The sequence below is a fragment of the Capsicum annuum genome, chromosome 8 (genome assembly GCF_002878395.1).
Source record: "Capsicum annuum cultivar UCD-10X-F1 chromosome 8, UCD10Xv1.1, whole genome shotgun sequence".
Taxonomy (NCBI): domain Eukaryota; kingdom Viridiplantae; phylum Streptophyta; class Magnoliopsida; order Solanales; family Solanaceae; genus Capsicum; species Capsicum annuum.
This window is the reverse complement of record NC_061118.1, coordinates 62,338,014-62,359,319: the sequence shown is the minus strand read 5'-3', so window position 1 is coordinate 62,359,319 and position 21,306 is coordinate 62,338,014.

Here is a 21,306-nt window from a genome sequence, read left to right as displayed (position 1 = left end):
TTTTGGAGTTCCTCCGATTACTTCTAGTCTGCCTTAAGGAAAAATGACTCTAACAACATGAACCAGGGCTTAGACCTAATAGGAATCCCAATTCCAACCAGGACTGAGGATTGCCCTCTTAACCCAACCTAACCACCTTCCACAGCCTTAGATGAGTTGAATTTCGAGCATATAACAAGATTGCATAAATGCTCTCATGAAGAATCTGGGATAGGGTCACAACAGTGACTGGCCAAACCGAGTCTACCCGCAAAAAAACCAACATCCATTCCATACCAAACCAAAGAGAATATCAAAACATAATATGATAATCAAACCCAAAATGTAATACGATGAAACAACAATCAATAACGTCCAACTATGTCAGCCCCAATACCAATGCCAATGCTAAGGCCGACACCGATACCAAATCCACCCATACCAACCCAAAAGTACTACAAATCATCCATTCAAAGGAATACAAATATCCGATTGGCACATGTACCCAACCATGGTCAAAACCAATATCCAATCAAAAGCAAAGTGTCTAAGAATGTCCATATCATGAAATGGAGCCTTTCAGAAAGCTGGAAGCTCACCACTTCAATCCAAATGCTGTCATTGAGTCAATCACTATATAGGAGGAGTCGATTGGCCAGTTCCTCTATAGCATGGCTATACAACCGCCAGTACACGGGTTAGAGAGTGATTGCTAGCATTTATATAAGGATAAGGACAAAGTAATGCCATTTAAACAATCGTGTAAAACCATACATGATGCATAGAACCATATATATATATATAAGTGTCGGGAAAGGAATTCGTGTTTAGTATGCATTTAAAACAATTTACTTGGGCTGTGTAACCTTGCCGTGTAACCATACCCATGGGCCGTATGGGTTTACCCAATGCTGAAAGAGTCCTACTGCGTGCAGCCTCACGACCAAGAAATATCCCATGGGATAACTAGTAGATCCCTCCAATATAAAATGTGACACTCACAAGTGGTCATTGAAGACCCCTTATTTGGGCAAATATGAGTTTCCAATTTCGGTTCGCTCGGAACCTTCACCTTCTGTAGCTTATTTACACATCCCGCCATTAATGCCCAAATTAAAACCATGTTCAAACAATCTAGTTACCATTTATTACTAAGGAAAATAATTAGTGGTGTCATCATACCAACCATACTTGCAAGATTTGTCCATAGCCAAACCATTTAGTTTAGGGGGACTTTCATGTGCCCTTTTTGTTTACCATATTAACCTCTTGGGAGACTACCATGTACTCCACAAGCATAACCAAATAGCCTTTAACCTTTGTAAGCTGTTTAAACTATTTATAGTTTCATACATAAGCTAAAAACAATCAAGAGTTCCATTTAAAGAAGTCAATGCAATGAACATTACTTTATAACCATTTTATCATATACCTTGGGGGCATAATATAACCAAAACCAATTTCAAAGACCATTGAACCATTACTATGCAAACCAATTTCCCAAAACCATCAATGGTGCATATAGAAGCATAATTAAACCATAGGAAACCATTACCAAGCCAGTATAAATAAAACGCCCAATTAATAGTTGAAGACCATAAACCATACAACATTGAAACCATGAAAACATCCATAAAATTCATGCCTTTTTAGAGGTAGTAAGTGGGGAAGAGTCATATTCCTTAAGCCAAGAAAGATGATGGAAGAAAATCACCAAAGGAAGCCCCAAAACAGTCCCTAAGTTTAATTATGATGTGTTATGAAGAAGTTTCTAAATTTTAATGAATAATATAATAAGGTAAATAACCTCCTACATATATTAGAAGTCGTGGGTCATAATTAGGGTAAGTAGGAAAATGTCCAAAATACCCCCACTTAAGTACCTTTAATACCCATCACATGATACGACTGACTCTCTTATGAGTCGTACCCTTTCTTATGATTGGTTTTCACCCATCGTACCCAGGCCTCAACCTTTTGATTAGACACTGTCCAATATATGAATCATCCAATCAAGTCATAACCTCAAAATATGATCCATACCCATGATCTGTATCCCTAGCAGAATAAATTTCTAGGAGGATCAAACACTGACCGCCATACGAGTCACCGATACGACTCACACCCTAAAGTCATAACCATTCCAGTGATCAAAAACATCCTACCAACTAACACTGGTCATCTTATGACAAGACCATACCACTTATATCCTAGCATACGACTCATACCCTGGAGTCATATTGGGTCTGGAGAATGGATTTTAAGGAAAATTTCTAAGGACAAAGGTCGTTTTATGAGTTTAACAATGCTGTTTAATTCTTATCCACTTGAGAAATTGACTCAATAGACCTATACTTTTTTGTTTCCTAATGATATAGGTCTATGAAGGACAAAATCATGAAGTTCATGAACTTGTGAAAATGTTGGACTTTAGGTATTTTGGTTCTAACGAGTTTATTTTGACCAACATGCCTATTTACATAATGGAGCATATCTTAGTAAGAGAGCTACAAAAATGATGTGTTTGTGCAGAGATAACATTATATCTGAAAACGTAAAGTTCATATCATTATACTATGGAGTAGCTATTAGACATGTTCAACTTTTTATTGGTGGTAGTTTATATGCTCACTTATTTTAGATTCAATTCCAAAAAAGATCCCTGGATGTATTATTATGGGTCAACTTTATTCTTCATTATGCCTAGTGCTGTTGCTTTTAGTGTTGCGCTAGATTAATTATTGCTACTTCTTTGTTGTGTTATTCATATATAACTTTTTTAGTTTTTCCTTTTAATGTAATATTAAGTCTATTCTTAGTATTTTGATGTAACTTGTGGCTTTAACCATGAGATGTACACCAGTTTCATACTTGCAAGTCACTCTTTGATACTCTATATCAACCTTACCCTACACGATAATCTTTGCAACCATTAAAGTCTTTGCACTTATACCCTTCAAGTTTTGAGTAAATATAAGACTTTAGGCCCATCCTCCTGCCTAGGAATATATATTTGGAGCCCAGATAATGTACAATGTCAGTCCAACAGTGAATATCCAACATCATGAATGAGTCTGGTTCTGCTGTGCTGTTTAAAAGTCTGGTTCTGCTGTGCTGTTTAAAAGTTGAACTTAACTCAGAAGTTAGTTTAAGAGATGAGGATGGAAGAAAACCATATAGAAATAATATAACTCACACCCACAACTACTTGAGCCTCTGGCATGGTTTGAGCATATTTAGACAATTAGTGCGTATGAAACCCTCATACTAATATTTGTTACTAGACTAGATATTCCCATATGTAGATAATTTGAGGAATAGAGAAATTGTTTTTTGATAACCAAATTTGAGGAATGGAGAATATTATTGTAAAATAAGTTTTTCCAATGCGGTTTTAGTTGTAAAATATATTGAATGTAATCGTGGTATATGGTCTTTCAGTCTGTATGCATGAATATCTATTTAGGTATTACTGGTTAACTGTAATGATGTGCTTATAGTTATGTTTTGCCTTTGTTTACTTGTGTTTTGACATGTTTATATTCCTTACAATAATGAAGTAAATAAAAAAACTCAAACCGTAAGCTATGCTTAATATTGATGAATCTTTGTATTGGATTATATGTCAAAGCTTAAATATGGCCTGGTCTACTGCTTGCAATTGTAGACCTTTTAATAGAGCCACTCCTAGTTTCTCCCATTGACATATTAGATGAAATAATCTATTCAACAGTATGATGACAAGTTAGTAGTGTGAAGTATGTTAGATCCATATGACATGCTCATTTTTTCTAACGTCTTCTGAATAGCAGATAGATGAAAACATTCAGCGAGAGATAATCAATCACAGGTGACTGAGGCATCCTAATATAATTAGATTCAAAGAGGTTTGTCATTGTCTTCTCCTTTAGATATTGATAAGAGGTTATACATGTATGACTAGTTTGCTTAAAATTTTATGCTAGGTGATTCTGACGCCAACTCATCTCGCTATTGTGATAGAATATGCCTCTGGGGGGGGGGGGGGAGCTTTTTGAGAGAATTTCTAATGTAGGGAACTTCATCAAGGATGAGGTATTTAATCTTCTAACTATAGAACACCGTGATTATTGTTGTGCAAGAGTTATGTGGTCAAATAATATCTTTCTGTACAGGCTTGCTTTTTTCCAGCAACTAGCAACTTATATCTGGTGTCAGCTACTATCACTCCATGGTAATGATTTCCTTAAAATATTTTCCCAATTTTTTTTCAGTTTATTAAATATGGATATCTTGGAGATTTATTCAGCCTGTTTGTGTTCTATTTCTTCTTGAAACAAGTATGTCATCAGAACTTGAAGCTAGAAAATACATTGCTTGATGGAAGCCCTGCTCCTTGGCTAAAAATTTGTGATTTTTGTTATTCTAAGGTAATAGGTCTTCCCTATCATTAGTTACTTATTTGGCCATCATTAAATAGTTTAGGCACCTTTGTTGCAGATCCAACATAGTTAGTGGGTTTTAGAGTAATGTACATGCAGAAGTGGGTAGATGGATTTTTGGCCTTTTTTTGATGTGTGATTGCATTTGGACCTCAATTATGATTTGAGATTATGCTTGCCTATTGTAGTAGTTGTTGAGCACCATCCAATAATATTGTATCTAAGGCATCTAGTTTGTTGTCCCAAGTTCCTTTTTATACAGACATGTTTGACTAACATAAAGTTGATGAATATAATTTTACTTGTGTATTATACTTCTAGTAGTAGGAAATACATAAAATAGTTATGTGAATATAATCTGGAACAAAGAAAACAATAGCTAGAATTTTATAGTTTCTTTAGATGTGAAGAACTTTGAGATATTGAAACAAGAGTGTAACATATAATCTAGTAGACTGCTAATGGGATGTGAGCTGGTGTTGATTTGAAAAGTAGGAATTTGTTTAGTTCTTGTATTGATTGCAAGAGTAATGTGAAAAATTAGATGGTTTTCTTGAGTTACTCTAGTTCAAAGCCTGAAAAATCAATCTTGATTGTTGATATTGACTTGTTTGATTATATAAAAGAGTTTATGTATGTGGGGTTTGCTGCTTCTACTGAGGGAAGTACTGAATTTCATACTATTGAGAATTGGAGTTTTGAGACTTTTGGACTTACTGGTGTTAGGCCGAGGAGTAATAGTGATCAAATATTTGAATATTTATCGAGCATAATTTTTTTTCTAACAGTTTATTTATTTTGGATGTGTAGGAAAATTGCGAGTGATTAAATTTTAATGATGTTCACCACAAGTCAAGTCGATCTAGATTGGAGTGAATAATGAAGAACTTCTTGAGCTATATTTCGATATATGTTTAATACATTTGGTTTTGTGTGGAACTTAGTACAAATCTTTAAAATGTTGTTTTCTAATTAGTACGTGTAGTAAAATACATGTTCTTTTGAAGTTCATTGTAAATCTATGCATTTGAATTATTTATTAACTAATTGGTGCGTGAGATTATATATAAATATGTATGTTTATGTAATGTGCTTAGTGATGTATACATTTTTATGTAATGTGCTTAGTGATGTATACATTTCGATAAAAATAATTATTTTTCAATTAGAAATTACTTACTAACATTTCATATGTCTAATGCCATTTCTGTAAAATATGGCTTGAACTATCCAATTTTAGGCAATATTGCTGCACTTCAAAAGTGTGGCTAAAATATGCTTACACTTTACAAGTCTTGTCATAGAGGATGTGTAAAAGGCAACGATTTTAAAGTGTGGATAGTAATAAAGAAATGACCACATTTTTTAAGTGTTGTTATAGAGGTGGTACAAAAGGCTATGCTTATGAAGCGTGCCTACTAGTAAAACAAAGATAATGTTTTTTTAAGTGTTGTTATAGAGGTGCTACAAAAGGCTATACATGTGAAGCGTGCCCCATAGCAAAACAAAAGCAACACTTGTAAGTGTAGTTTTATCAAATAAATGTTTTCCAATGTCAAGCTGCAAAGCGTGGCATTTATACCTTAATGGCCACACTTTTTAAATGTAGCTGATATGGCAACACTTAAAAAGCGTTGCCTTTGATAAAAGACTACACCTTTTTAGGTCATCCCCCAAAAAGTGTTGCCTAAAGTCCGAAAGCTTAGTCTTTGATCAAAGGCCACACTTTTTGCTATTTTAGGGAACACTTTACAAGAATGATAATAGGACTAAAATGTTGTAGTGTTTCTTAGGATTAATGGCATCCAACATTCTACAAAGATTAACTCTTATTATGAAATCATCTTGGCCAGAAGCCAACTTAGAAAGAAAAGAGTACGTCATTGTAAAACCTCAATTAAAAGGTATACAATCAAATAAAATTATAATGTGGGAAAAGTTCACATCTATTCTATATACAGTGCTATAACTAATATGAAAGGGTAAAAAAATAAATTAGCAGTGTAATAATTCATAAATAAATATATATTAAAGGATTTTGTAGTTACAAATAAGGAATATGATGGAATGAATTAATAAGGGGTCAAGAATAAATTAGCAGTGTAATAATTTAATGAGTAGTACACAATTAAAGACATTGAGAGTTACAAATGAGGAAGATGAAAGAACGAGTTAATGATGGTAAACTTTTTTCAATTTTGATGACCATTTACTCATAATTATATATTTGTTCAACTCCAAATTTAGCTGCATAGAGTTAATCATACATTTAGTCAAGTCAAGCTGCAATCATACAATTAATTCATTCAAATTAAGACAAGTAAAATATATTACAAATTGAGTCTTTGCAGAAGCAGTATAGCCAAATACATACTAATGTCCTAACACAACTCAAATAATTTCTTAAGAAACACAAAGTCACTATCAAGGGCAGACGTACGAGCTCAACATAACATGCTTTTAATTATGACTATATATTACCAAAAATATATAACATTAACTATCTAAAGAAATAATATCCACAACCATGTTTCTCAGACTTTAAAATGCTGCCTCACAAATTTATCTAGTTGAGCTATATGACAGAAAAACTCAGTGAAATAATTTGGAATGATAATTTTATTTCTGGAGAACAAACTTAATAACCATAATATCTGAAAGTTGAAGTGTGGTTAACTGACACATTAAAGAAAACAAGTAGACTTTAACATTAGGGTAAGTGGAAGAGCCTCCAACAAGTATGCTAGCTTTTATCATTTGAACACAATGGTATTTGAAGGGACACTATTATTAAATAATGTTGAATATAAGACTCCACCATTTATAAATATTTTATTAAAAATAAGTATAATGTAAGTTCACACTAAATAATACTAATTAGTACTTATCTCAAATCCCTTTGGCTGTATATTATCTTCATAAGCTTTTGGTACTCATCTATACCATAATTCTTCAAGTGTATACCTACTTATCCAAAAATAGTTCAGTTATAGATATTGATAATAAATGATAAATTGATATGACTAAATAATATTATGGAGAGAAAGGAAGAAATACCTCGTGTCTATTTTAGCTTGTTGACATATATTTTGGAATACTTCATTGTAAACAATATTTTTATTGAACATAAGGTCTTCCATGTTACGCCGATATTTGGTATAGTTAGTCCTTCTCTTTTGTTACTTAGGATACTGCTACATATAATATGATACGGGTGAATACTTGTTAAGGAGATACAATCTAATATGGTTAAATGATAGTCCTTGAATTTTAATAATTGTTATTGCAAAACATGGTGCTAAAGGAAGTTATCTATATTACTTAAATTTAGAGACATAATAATTCTTGGTATTTGTTACCCTTAAGCCAGTGTTACACTGATAGGCCAATTACCAAAATATGTGACAATTAATATTGTTCCATTGTATCGGCCTTCACTATGATTTGAATTTTTTGAGAAACATAACTAGGGTGTCTACATTTAATTTTATTCATGATTAGGGATACTTAGGAATCTTAGCAATCCTCATTATTGGTGTTTACAACCGCTTTACACAAATTGTCAGAGCTAAAATTTATTCTAAGTTCACATGGTATTATTTTCATAATTGTATCATTCAACTGATGCTGCTATTTTGTTTTTAGGCGTTAGTATTGCTCTTTGTTTAAAATATGTTGGGTCATTGTACTTATGAAAGAGAGATGGGTAGACTTCCTTGATGACTGATTTGATTATGTCACTGGATGATGTGATGCATATATAAGTAGGCAATTCAATAAGCTCATTTTTAGTATAATCATAGAAGGATCCATTCTCAAAATGTAAAACCATTTGTTAGAAGTAGTAATTTCAACATTCTCAGAATTAGTTACTCTTTCACTATAAAGTCACATATTTTTCTTTAACTTATAAACTCTTAAAAGAGACCATAAGTATGAGAAGTTTAGTGATGTATCTACAATAACAACTCATGTTCCTTTTGAAATTACTGGTAGTATTTGCCAAAAGTCACCAAAAAATACAACTGTAAGACAACCAAATAGTTTGTTAGAGTTGTTTTCATATTTCACATGAAGGATATCTCTCAATGTCCTTTATAAGGCTTAAAAGTAAAATTGATTTGCCATTGGTCCTGCATCCCAAATCAAACAAGTTTTAGTAGTCCATCTAACACACGCCCTTGTCTTATTTTCACAAGTTGATTCTGTACTAACGTTCAAAGGAGTATGAAATCGCAAATAAGCTATCCTACCATTTGGTAAACAAAGCTGCTATTACAGAAGTATCAATTGGGAGGACCATTTTGATTGTGATTTCATCTTTGACATAATTGTATCCCATAATTTTTTTTTTGTACAACTAGGGGTGGGCATGGTATGGTTCGGTACGGTATTTTAAACTTGGGGTATGGTAACTTTGGTTTTTGATATCTACAAAAACAATACCATTACCATACCAAATTAGTTTGGTATGGTTCGGTATTTTTAAATTCGGTTTCGGTATTTTATGTTATGGTAATTCGGTAACTATTATTTGATTTCGACTTACATATATTCATATAAAAATTCTATAACTTTAAACTTTAAAAACGTCTCAATCATATAAGATTAACAACTATCTTTGTTAATCAATTAAACAAAAAGAACATTTCAATCATGATTAAATAGTCCAAGATGAAAACTCTGAACAAAATTACCTAAACTTAAGCATAATACTCCTAAATAATAAGCATCCCAAAAAATTTATTTCTGAATAAAAGTTTCTTCTATGTTCAATTGGCTAATGGATCATATATAATTATATTTAATAATTTTAAATATAATATATATGGGTTTTATATATTATTAAAAAACTTTGGTGCGGTATACGGTATTTTGGTATTTATTGTATAAATACCAAATACCAAAATAATTTAAAACTCCTACCAAATACCATATCAAATACCATAACATCCATACCGCGATATACAAAATTTTGATTTCGGTATGGTATTCGGTATATACCATACCATTCCCACCCCTATGTACAACCATGTCCATTTGTAAAAACAAACAACCATCTTTATTTACAATTGATGCTATTATTACATCATAAGTTGACTTTAAAGCTTATGATTTATCATGTACAACCATGTTATAATTGACATTCATTTAAGAGAGCTAATGATTTATCATGCAATTCCATTAAAGCTCCCGTGTCATAGTCTACTTCCTCGCCGATTAGATGGTTCCTTGTGTCATTTATCAAAGAAAAATTTGGAAGAGGCATTTCATCTATGTGTTCCAATATTTTTCCCATATTTACAAGTATGATTTCAATGTCAATTGATCTATATGATTCAAGTTTTTCACTCAACTATAAAACTTCCAGTTTAAATCCTTTTCAATGTAATGATTTTACATCTTCTGATCAAATTCCATAGTTGGTTCTCCAAAATTTGGTTGAATCAGATACTTGATAGTGAAATAGTATTATCACAAAGAGATTTTTGAGTTCATTTCTTGATGCCCAACTACAACATCATCCAAGTAGTCATACCTATCTTTATCACCCCCAATAATCCTAATGTGTAGCAGCCTTCTTATAAGTTTTGTATAAAACTATATTAATTATTCTTATGCTTTCAAAGGAAGTTCATCCTTTGAAAATTAAGTAACATTCTCATGGAAAACCTTTCTCCACTTGTAGAATACGCGAATAAATTCTACTAACTTTCTTTTGTCTTGTGGGTTAATTTTTTGATGTCGCCCACTATATCTCACAATGAAATATAAAGTGGTTAATTTCAAATATAGAATCCAAAAAGGTTGGGGTTGATCCCACAAAGAGTAGGCTAGAAGTTCAGTGTATGCAGTTAGTAAATTATTTTAAAAAATTAGGGGATTTTGAAGGTAGTGTTCACAAACGATTTGTGAACAAGTAACAATTGATAAATTCTTTAAGTTGTAATCAATAGAGAGAGACACTAGGACCATGTTCCTTATAACTTCACACTTCATAGGTTTTCTGTACTGGTGATCTTTCCTTGTGCTTAGTATGCAGAATCAATAAGTTAAGTTCATTTAAATGATCGTCCAACCCCCATTAGATGTCTATCCTTATTCATCGTCCAAGTCACATGAGTTTTATATAGAGTTATTCATCCTATCCACAATGACGCAAATGGAATCATACTGATTTTGAGACAGCGAAATACCCACAACAAAATCCATATTAATCATCTCTCACTTCCATATAGGCAACTCCATCTCTTAGGATATGCCATCGGGACTATAATGTTTGACCTTAATTTGCTGACAAACCATACACTTAGCAACAAAATTTGCCACATCCACATTTATATTACTCCACCCATAGATTTCCTTCAAGTCATGATACTTTTTGGTTGAACCCAAATGAACTATATATCTAGACTCATAAGCCTCAACTGAGATCCTTTCCCGTAGCCCATCTACATCAGGAACACACAACCTCTCTTGATACGTCAAGATGCCATCTTTCCTAATTTCAAAAGCCATAACCTTTTTATGAACCATAACTTCCGTAATTTGCATAAGTATAGGATCCTAAGCCTACTTCTCCTTCACCTTAACACTATGAGATGATTTAAACACTTCCTAAATATTCACTTCTCTATCCTCAGAGTTTAGGAGATGAGATTCCAAGTTAAAAACCTGTGAATGACCTTCACTAATCCTATTTTCTCCTCCTCAATGTGAGATAATCTCCCCTTAGACAACTTCCTAAGAGCATCAGCAAACACATTAGCTTTACCTAGATAGTTATGCAAACTTATGTCATAATCCTTATATAGCTCGAGCCACCACCTTTGCCTGAGGTTCAATTTCTTCTGCTTAAACACATACTACAAGCTCTAATAATCTAAATAAATATCCATATGTGCTCCATACAGGTAACAACGCCATATCTTCAAACCAAAAACCATAACTGCTAACTTTAGATCACGAGTCGAGTAATTCCTCTTATGAAATTGAAGTTGCCTAGAAGCATAGGCTATAACCTTACCATGTTGCATACAAACACAACCCAGTCCTACATGGGATGTATCACAATACACAATAAAAGAATCAGTACCCCTGGGTAGGGTCAAAACTGGCACAGAAGTCAACTTATCCTTCAACTTCTCAAAACTTCCCTCACAAGCATCGTTCCATAAAAACATAACATTAGCAACAATAGATGAAAAACTCTCCACAAAACTCCTATAATACCCATTAGAGCCCAATAAGCTCTGAATATCGGTTGGAGTTATGGGTTTAGGCCATCTCTTAACTGCTTCAACTTTCTGTAGATCTACCTTGATACCCTAACTAGAAATATCATGCCCAATAAAGGTAGAACACTTAGCCAAAATTCACGCTTAGAAAACTTTGCATATAAGTTTTGGTCCTTATGAGTTCGCAAAATAATTCGAAGGTGATTGGCATGGTCCTCCTTACTTTTAGAATACACTAGGATGTGATCAATAAAGACTATAACAAATAAACCCTAAAATTGCCTAAACACCCAATTTATAAAATCCATGAATACAACCGAAGCATTAGTCAATCTAAATGACATAACCAAAAACTCATAATGGCCATACCGGGTTTGAAAAGTAGTGTTGGGAATATCAACCTCCCTAATTTTCAACTGATGATAGCCCGAACGAACATAAATCTTAGAGAAACACCTAGCACCCTAAAGATCCTCAAATAGGTCATCAATCCTAGGGAGAGGATACTTATTATTCACTTTAACATTGTTCAACTGACGATAGTCTATGCACATCTAAAGAGGTCTATCTTTCTCTTACTTGAAAAGAACAGGAGCACCCTATGGAGAAACACTAGGACAAATGAAACCCTTATCAGGAAGACCCTTTAACTACTTCGTAAGTTCCTTTAGTTCAGCTGGAGCCATCCTATAACGAGTACTGGAAATGGAATGGGTATCTGGTATAAGATTAATCCTAAAAACTAGTTCCCTATCGGGAGAAATTCCAGGAAGATCATCGGGAAAAACTTCATGAAATTCATTAACCAGAGGGATAAATTGCAATGTACTTTCAGAATTTAAATCCTTAACCTAAAATAGATGATACAAAAATACTTAGGAAATCAACTTCCGAGCTCTAAAATAAGAAATAAACCTCTCTTTGGGTACTAAGGAACTCTCCTCCAATTTAATCACTAGTTCATTAGGAAAATAGACGCTGACCTTTTGGGTCATACAATCCAGAGAAGCATAGCATGAATGAAGCCAATCCATCCCTAAGATTACATTGAAATACATCATGTCAAGTTCTACTAAGTCTATCAATGTCTTTCTATGAAGAATGGACACCACACAACCACTATAGATTTTTCTAGCAATAATAGACTCACCCACCAGAATAGAAACAGAGAAGGGGTTGGAAATATTTTAGGACCAAAACTAAAGTGTACAGCCACATAAGATAGGGTAGAATCGGATCAAGCCAATAATAAATATAACGAGAAAAGAGCTATAACATATTAGTGACAACATTGGGGGATGCCTCAGATTCCTTAAAAGTACCAAGAGCATAGAGATGATTTCGGCCAGTACCGGTGCCTGAAGTATGCCCTTAGTTGCAGGAGCCGAAGAAGTTACAATCGAGACTTTATTAGATCTACTGGCAACTCTGGTCGAAGGACAATCTTTCTTTTTATAACCAAGATGAAATTACTATAGAACCAATTTCTCCCCTTCTTACAATATCCATGGTGAAGTGGCCCACAAAAATAATAAGAAGGATAAGGTGGGGGTGACTTAGCTCCATTAGATGGAGACTAGGCACCCTTTGCATTTGAACCACTGCTAGTCAACTAATGATGATCACCCGAAGGCTTAGGATAAGAAGCACTAGCCATCGAATAAGTATATACCTAATTCTTTTTTTTAGTCCACTGCTCACTATCTCTCATTTTATTTTGATTATTTTTACCTTGCTCTAAATATCTAAACTTTTGGTTTTGCCTCTCTCCCATCTCCACCTATTTTTTTCTCATCTCCACCTGCTGCATATAAACCACTAGCCTGGATATATCCATATTATTATTCAACATAACAACCTTACACACCAAATCATGGGATAACCTAGAAGCAAACTTCCTCATTTGAGACCTCATATTAGATACCAATTCTAGAGCATAATGGGACTACTGTTGAAACTTTAGAGTACACTTCTTAACACTCATCTTACCCATCTTCAAGTTCACAAAATCTTTGGCCTTAGCTTCCCTTAACTCCTAATAAAATAAGTAATCAAGAAAAATATCTGAAAAGTCATCCTACACTAATGATTCAGCATCATCACCCTTATCACTTCCCACTTCTCATACCACTGGTAAGCTACATCCTTTAACTGATAGGCAGCAAACTCCACACACTCTAAATCAGTAGCATGGACCACCCTAAAGATCTTTTACATCTCATCAATAAACCCTTGAGTATCCTCCTCAACCTTAGAGCCTATAAAGGTTGGGGGATTCAACCTCATAAAATGGCCAACCCGAGTGACCTTAGATGAACTAGCAATATGAATAACATGAATAGACCGATAGGATTGTGATGCAACCAATTGACAAAACATATGAATAGATCATCGAAACTCCACATTTGAGATATCTCCCTTAGGTATGGACTTTATAAGTAAGGGAAATTCCCTCCACGTCTTCCCCAGGTGGCAAAAAGGTTCTGACAGAGTTTCTATAGTTTCTTATGGTTTTAATTATGCTTTCTATTCATTAACGGTGGTTTTGGACAGTTGAATTACATGGTAATGGTTTAATGGTAATGGAATTTGGTTTTGGTTATATTGTGCCCCCAAGATGTTTGATAAAATGCTTATCAAGATATGTTCATTGAATTGGCTTATTTTAATGGAACTCTTTCTTTTTTTTGGCTTATACATAAAATCTTAAATGTTTTTAAATGGTTTACAAAGGTTAATGGCTAATTGGTAATGATTTTGGAGAACATGGTAGTCTCCCAGGAGGTTAATTATGGCTAATAATAGGGTACTTAAATGTCCCCTTGATGTAAATTGTTCGGCTATGGATAATGCTTGCAAGTATGGTGGTATGAAGATACCACTGATTTATTGAAAAGCCTAGGCTAATAAGAGGATAATTGGATTGTTTGGACTTGATTTTAATTGGGCATTAATAGAGGAAAGTTCAAGCTAAGCCATGGAAGGTGGCAGTCTCGGGGGGATCAAAACCGAAAACTCATATTTGCCGATATGAGGGGTCTTTGAAGGCCACATTTGAGTCTCATATTTTTATTAGAGGGATGCACTAGTCATCCCAAGGATATTTTCTGGTCGTATGAATACACATACTGGGACCCTTTCAGTAGGGGGAGCTGAACCCATATTGCCTGTGGCTGGTAGGACGGCTAAGCTACACAACCTAGGTAAAGATTTTAATGTTATGCTAAACTCGATCCCTTTTCCCAATACTTATATATATATGTATGGTTGTTTTCATTGGATGGTTTTCACTTAGATTTGATAATCTACATTACTTTATCCTTATTCTGAGTTTCATGCTAGTTTTCACCCACTAACCCATCTACTGGAGGATGTATACCTACGCTATGCAAGAACCAACCGTTCGACTCATCCTTTATAGTACTTGATTTAGGGATAACTTATTGGACAGAAGCGGTGATCTTTTATCCTGTCAGAATGCATCATTTTATATTGGACATTCTTAGACTTTTTACTTTCTTTGCGGATATTGATTTTGGCCATGGTTGGGGGCATGTCCCAATTGGATATCAGTATTTTTTTGGATAGAGATTTTATGGTACTTTTGGTGGTTGGTATAGGTGGGATCAGTATTGGTTTCGGCCTTAGCATTGGCATTTGTGTTGGGGCTGACATCATTGGACGATATTGTTGGTTTTTCTATTGTATTATATTTTGGGTTTGACTATCATATTATGTTTGATACTTTCTAAATGGTTTGGTATGGAATGGATGGTTGATTTAGTATGGTTGGAATCGATTGGATCGGTCATGATTGTGACCGTATCTTAGAGTCTTCAAGAGAGCATTACGCAATCTTGTTGTATTCTTAAAATTTTTCTCATCCAAGTTTGTATAAGGTGGTTGGGTTGGTTTAAGAGGGTGGTCTCCGGTGGTGGTTGGACTTGGGATGCCCATTACGACAAGGCCCCGGTTTGGGCTGCATCACTACTTCTCGCTTCTCCTTATCTACATGAGCTAGACTTCCCATGGATAACCAACTAAGAGAATCATCAATCACATTAACTTTACGTAGATTGTAGTGAAGACTCATGTCGTATTCCTTATGAAGAGCGATCTATCTCATTTTCCTGAGGTTAAGCTCTTTCTGAGTAAATATATATTGCACGATCTTATGATTAGAAAAGATGTCCACATGCACTTCATACAAATAGTGACACCATATTTTCAACATGAACACCACAACTAACAATTTCAAATCATGGGTTGGATAATTCCTCTCATGCACCTTAAATTATCTAGAGGCATAAGTTATCACCTTGCCATGCTACATCAAGATGCAACTAAGCCACACACGGATGCATCACAGTAAACCACAAACCTATTCGTACTTTTAATCGAAGTTAAAATCAGCGCTGAAGTTAGCTTATCCTTCAGCTTCTCGAAACTACTCTCACTAGCAACAAACCACAAGAACCTCACCTTCTTCTGAGTTAACTTAGTCAATGGGGCATCTATAGAAGAAAAACTCTTTACAAACCTCCTGTAGTAACTAGCTAATCTTAAGAAGCTCTGAATGTCGATTGGAGTCGTGGGTCTAGGACATTTCTTAACCAATGCAACCTTATCTAGATCTACCATGATCCCCTCACTAGAAATGACATGACCCAGAAAAGTGACAGTGTTAAACCAGAATTTACATTTCAAAAACTTGGCATACAACTGCTGCTCTTTCAAGGTCTGCAACACGCAACGAAGGTTATTGACATGATCCATCTCACTCTTTGAGTACACTAGAATATTGTCTATGAACACAATGATAACTAAATACAGAAACTGACGAAAGACCATATTCATTAAATCCATGAATGCCGCCAGGGCATTGGTCAACCCAAAAGTCATAACCAAAACTAAAAATGCCCATACTGGGTACGGAAGCCATTATTAGGGATATTCGCCTCCCTAATCTTTATCTGATGATACACAGATCAAAGATTAATCTTGGAGAAAAATTTAGCACCCTGCAACTTATCAAATGAATCATCTATCCTTGGAAAAAGGTACCTATTCTTTACTGTCACCTTATTCAACTACCGGTAATTAATACATATCCGAAGGGAACCATCCTTCTTATGTATGAATAAGATTGATTTAACCTACGGGGACATACTAGGATGGATGAAACCCTTATCTAAAAGATCCTTTAGTTGTTCCTTAAGCTCCTTTAGCTCAGTTAGAGCCATTCTATATAGAGGAATAGAAATTGGTTGAGTTTCCGGAGAACGATCAATCATAAACTCCATCTCCCTATCAGTAGAAACACCAAGAAGGTTATCGGGGAAGACCTCAAGAAATTCATTTATCACCAGGAAAGAATGCAAAGAAGGACCCTCCGAGTTAGAATCTTTGACTCGGACTAGATAATAGAGACACCAATTGGAGATTAATCTCTAAGCTCAAAGATATGATATGAACCTTACCTTAGGAGCAAGGGAACCACCCTCCAAATAAATAACTGACCCATTAGGAAATTTAAAGACAACCGTAAAGGTTCGATAGTCTACAGAAGCATAGCATGAGTGCAACCAATCCATTCTTAGTATGACATCAAAGTCCACCATATCTAGTTCAAAAAGATACACCACTGTCTCGTTACTACCAACAGATACCACATCCCCTATAGATTTTTCTAGAAATGACAGAGTCACCTACCAACTTAGAAACAGAATAAGGGTCAGAAATAACCTTGGGATCAAAACCAAAATGCATAGCCACTAGTGGGGTCACATAAGTAAGAGTGGACCCTTGATCAAATAAATAGTACATACCAACAGAAAAGAGTTTCAACATACTAGTCACTACATCAGGCGATGCCTCAGACTCCTGTTGGGTAGTGAGAGCATAGAAACAGTCTCAACCAGTGCCAGAGCTAGATGGTGCACCCTTTGGTGATGGACTAGATGAAAGGGCAGCTGGAACCTTATTCACCCCCAAAGCAACCTTGGCCAAAGGATAGTTCTTAAATATGTGCCCTGGCTGACCACAACCAAAGCACTTGTCCCTTACTTCTTCACAGTAACCTCGATACATTCTACCACAAAATCGATAGAGAGGATATGATGGAGCTGACTGAGCCCCACTAGCCTGATATTGGGCACCCTTGCCCTAAATTTATTGCCACCTTTGAAATGCCTATCACCCGACGGCATAAGGTAGGAAGAACTAGCTATCGAGTAAGACCTAGAATTGCTCCACTTCTTCTTAGGCCATTTCCCACCATCCCGGCCACTCTATTATTGGCCACCATCCTGCTAAAAAGTATAAATTTGTTCCCCGACCTCACTACTATCTCAGCCTGCTTCCTTTTCTTTTCCTCTACCTGCTCCATGTATACCAACAACCTCGACATATCTGTGTCCTCGTTCAACAAGGAAGCCTTACTCTTCAAAATAAAGTCTCAAGACAAACCAAAAGAGAACTTTTTCATTCTCGCCCTTATACTAGACACCAACTCTAGAGCATATCGCGATAACTGGTGAATCTTTAAGGCATACTGCTTGACTGACATCTTACCGTGCTTTAAATTTACAAACTCTTTCACTTTTGATTCCTTTAGTTCTTGAGGAGAAAAGCAATCTCAAAAACCATTTGAAAATTCCTCCTACAGAGATGAATAAACATCGTCACCCCTTGCCTGATACCATTCCTCGTACCATTGGTACACTATATCTTTTGGTTGATAGGTGGAAAATTTCACGCCCTCCACATTCATGGCATGCATAACATTGAAAATCTTTTCCATCTCATCCAGAAAACCATGAGAATCATCCTCAATCTTAACACCCATAAAGGTTGGAGAATTCAACCTCATGAATTGGCCAACCCTTGTTACCTTAGAAGATTGAGTGACAAAAATCCCCCGCTCAGACTGAGAAACTACAAATTGTTCCGACATATGAATAGACTAAAAAAAAAACTCAGTATTCATTAATTTAGCCTGAGGAGCTCGGGAAGGACTAGAGGGAACCAATGGAACTCCAGGAGGGCAATTGGGAACTGGACTCCTAGATTGAGTGTGGATCCCATAAGTAGAACGGGCATCATCAACATTGTCCTCAGGTGGAAAAGAGGAGTTTTCATGCACTTTAGATCGTCAGGGAGGCATGATATTAAAAGTGAACAAACTGGAATTAGAGGAGAATTCAAGACTTTAACCTCTACAGCTTTAAAATAGAACACAAGGAAGAGAAATATTCCTAAATGCCTTGTATCCTCTCCCTTATGAGTGTGGTACGATACACACCCTTAAAAGAGACTATTCGATACGGCTTTATGGACTTCTTATTGACCATGAATCTAAGGCTTTGATACTAATCTGACATGAATCGAATAAGGGCCTTGACGTGTCGGGTTCCTCAAGTCCAACCGAGATCAGAAACCACCACCAATACTCTACCTTAACCGCCCTGCAACCTATGTCATATGAATTCCAAACATATAATAAGACAGAACAATAATAAATCAAAGATAGTAATTAAAGTGTATAACCAAAATCCAATAAGCTCAATCAAACATCCAATCAGTGTCAACCCCAATGCCAGTACCAATACCATGGCTAACACCAATACCGACACATCCCATCCCCATAGTAGTCCCACAAAGCCTCTAACCAAAAACAAAGAACATCATTCCCTCAACCATATCCAAAGCCAAATTCTAAAAACAAAAATAATATTAAGAAGTCCATATCATGAAATGGATTCTTCTAGAGTATGGAATCTCACTACTTCAGTTTGACTCTAAGCTATCCCTAAATCCAAGTCACTGAGCAGAAGAAGTAGTATGGTCAGTTCCTGCTTGTATGGGGATACAACGCCTGAAGACGGTTAGCAGAATGAACCCCAGAATGTAATCAGGAAAAGAAACTGGGTTTAGCATGCATTTAAAACCTTTAACCAGGGTTGTGTAACTTTGTTGTCCTAAAACCACCCACAGGCTATAAGGGTTCAGCTCCCCTTCTGAAAGGGCCGCAGTGCGTGAAGCCGTACGATAAGAGAAAAGAACCTGGGATGACTAGTAGATTCCCTAAATATAAAGTGTGACATCATGCATACGGTCACCAAGACCAAACCTTACATCAACAAATATGAGTTTTCAGTTTTGTTCCCCCCGGGACCTCCACCTTCTACGACTTTGCTACACACCCCGCTTTAAGCCCATATTAAAACCATTTACTTATTCTAACAAATTTACAAGGAGTCTTTTATTAGGAATTAACCGTTGGTATAGTCATACCAAAATTAGAGCATGCAAGTCTATCCATTTATACCATACCGGATATTAAACCAATTTGACTCCAAAGTTTCCAATTTAAATTAAGATCATCGCCACCAAGGACATTGCAAATCATTTAAAACCATCCAAACAAATTTTAGTTTCATTACCATTTTATACAATTGAAAGGTTTCAATAATAGTCAAACTATGTGACAAAAGCATTCTTATTGGCATTTTAACGAATATGTTGAGAGAATATAATTTCCCAAAGCAAAACCAAGTATCAATTGGCCATTCCTATGCAACCACACGTTCGAACCCTAATTATAACATCAAAACCCATAAGAAAACATGAGAAAAAAAATTATCCAATCAAGAAAAACCAAAAACCCCAATATCTATTTCAAAACCAAAACAATACCACAATGAGGGAGGAGTAACATGCCTTAGACACCAAGGAAGACAGAGAAACACTACACTTGAAAGCCTTAATTGATCCCTTTGAAGAACCCTAGCCTTTTCTTTACCCAAGAGATTAAGAGAGATTTGAGAGAGTTTAGAGAGTGTTTGACTTAGAATAATAGGTTAATGATGCCCCAGTAGGTGTTTTATGTCATAGGGTTAAAAAGAGTTATGAGGGGAAATATCTAGAATGCCCCAAACTTAAACTGTAATAATTCTTACAGGAGGTACAATCGGACCCCTCAACTCTACCCACATTATACGAGGGATACCATCCAGTCTTACCCTAAACAAAAATTTAGACACCATATTATTTCCAATGTACGACTCATTTGCCATACTTATGACTAGACCATATGACTCATACAGTCCAGTTGTACTAAAGTAAAAATACAAAGAGGTTGAAACTGGAGAACATATGACTAGACTATACCACTCATACCCTATCCATATCTCTTAGTGAGCCACTTATACTCAGAGCCAAGTCAAGTTACAAAGTTTCAGATTAAATGAAGGATCAACCCAATGACCTATCACCAAACTATACGACCCGTATCCATCAAGTCGTACCCACAACAGAAAATTAACCATCACCCACTGGACACCTTATGATTTGGGTCGCCTGGCCTGTACCCACACCATACGACTCGTATGATGAGTCATTACAAGAGCTCAGGAAATTTCTAAGGGCTAAATCCCACGTTATATCAATTCTCCTTTATATGGATCATTTATCCTTAAATGATGGAATATGTAACAAGCACGATTTACACCTCAAATACATCTACTATGGCCTTAAACCATGTTAGAAAACAAAGACGCAACGAAATCAATCTTTCCTTTAACTAAGTTAGAAAACAAAGATGTTATAAAGAACACATACCTTTCACACAAATTTTTAGGGAAAAAAACAAGATAGGATACTTGTAC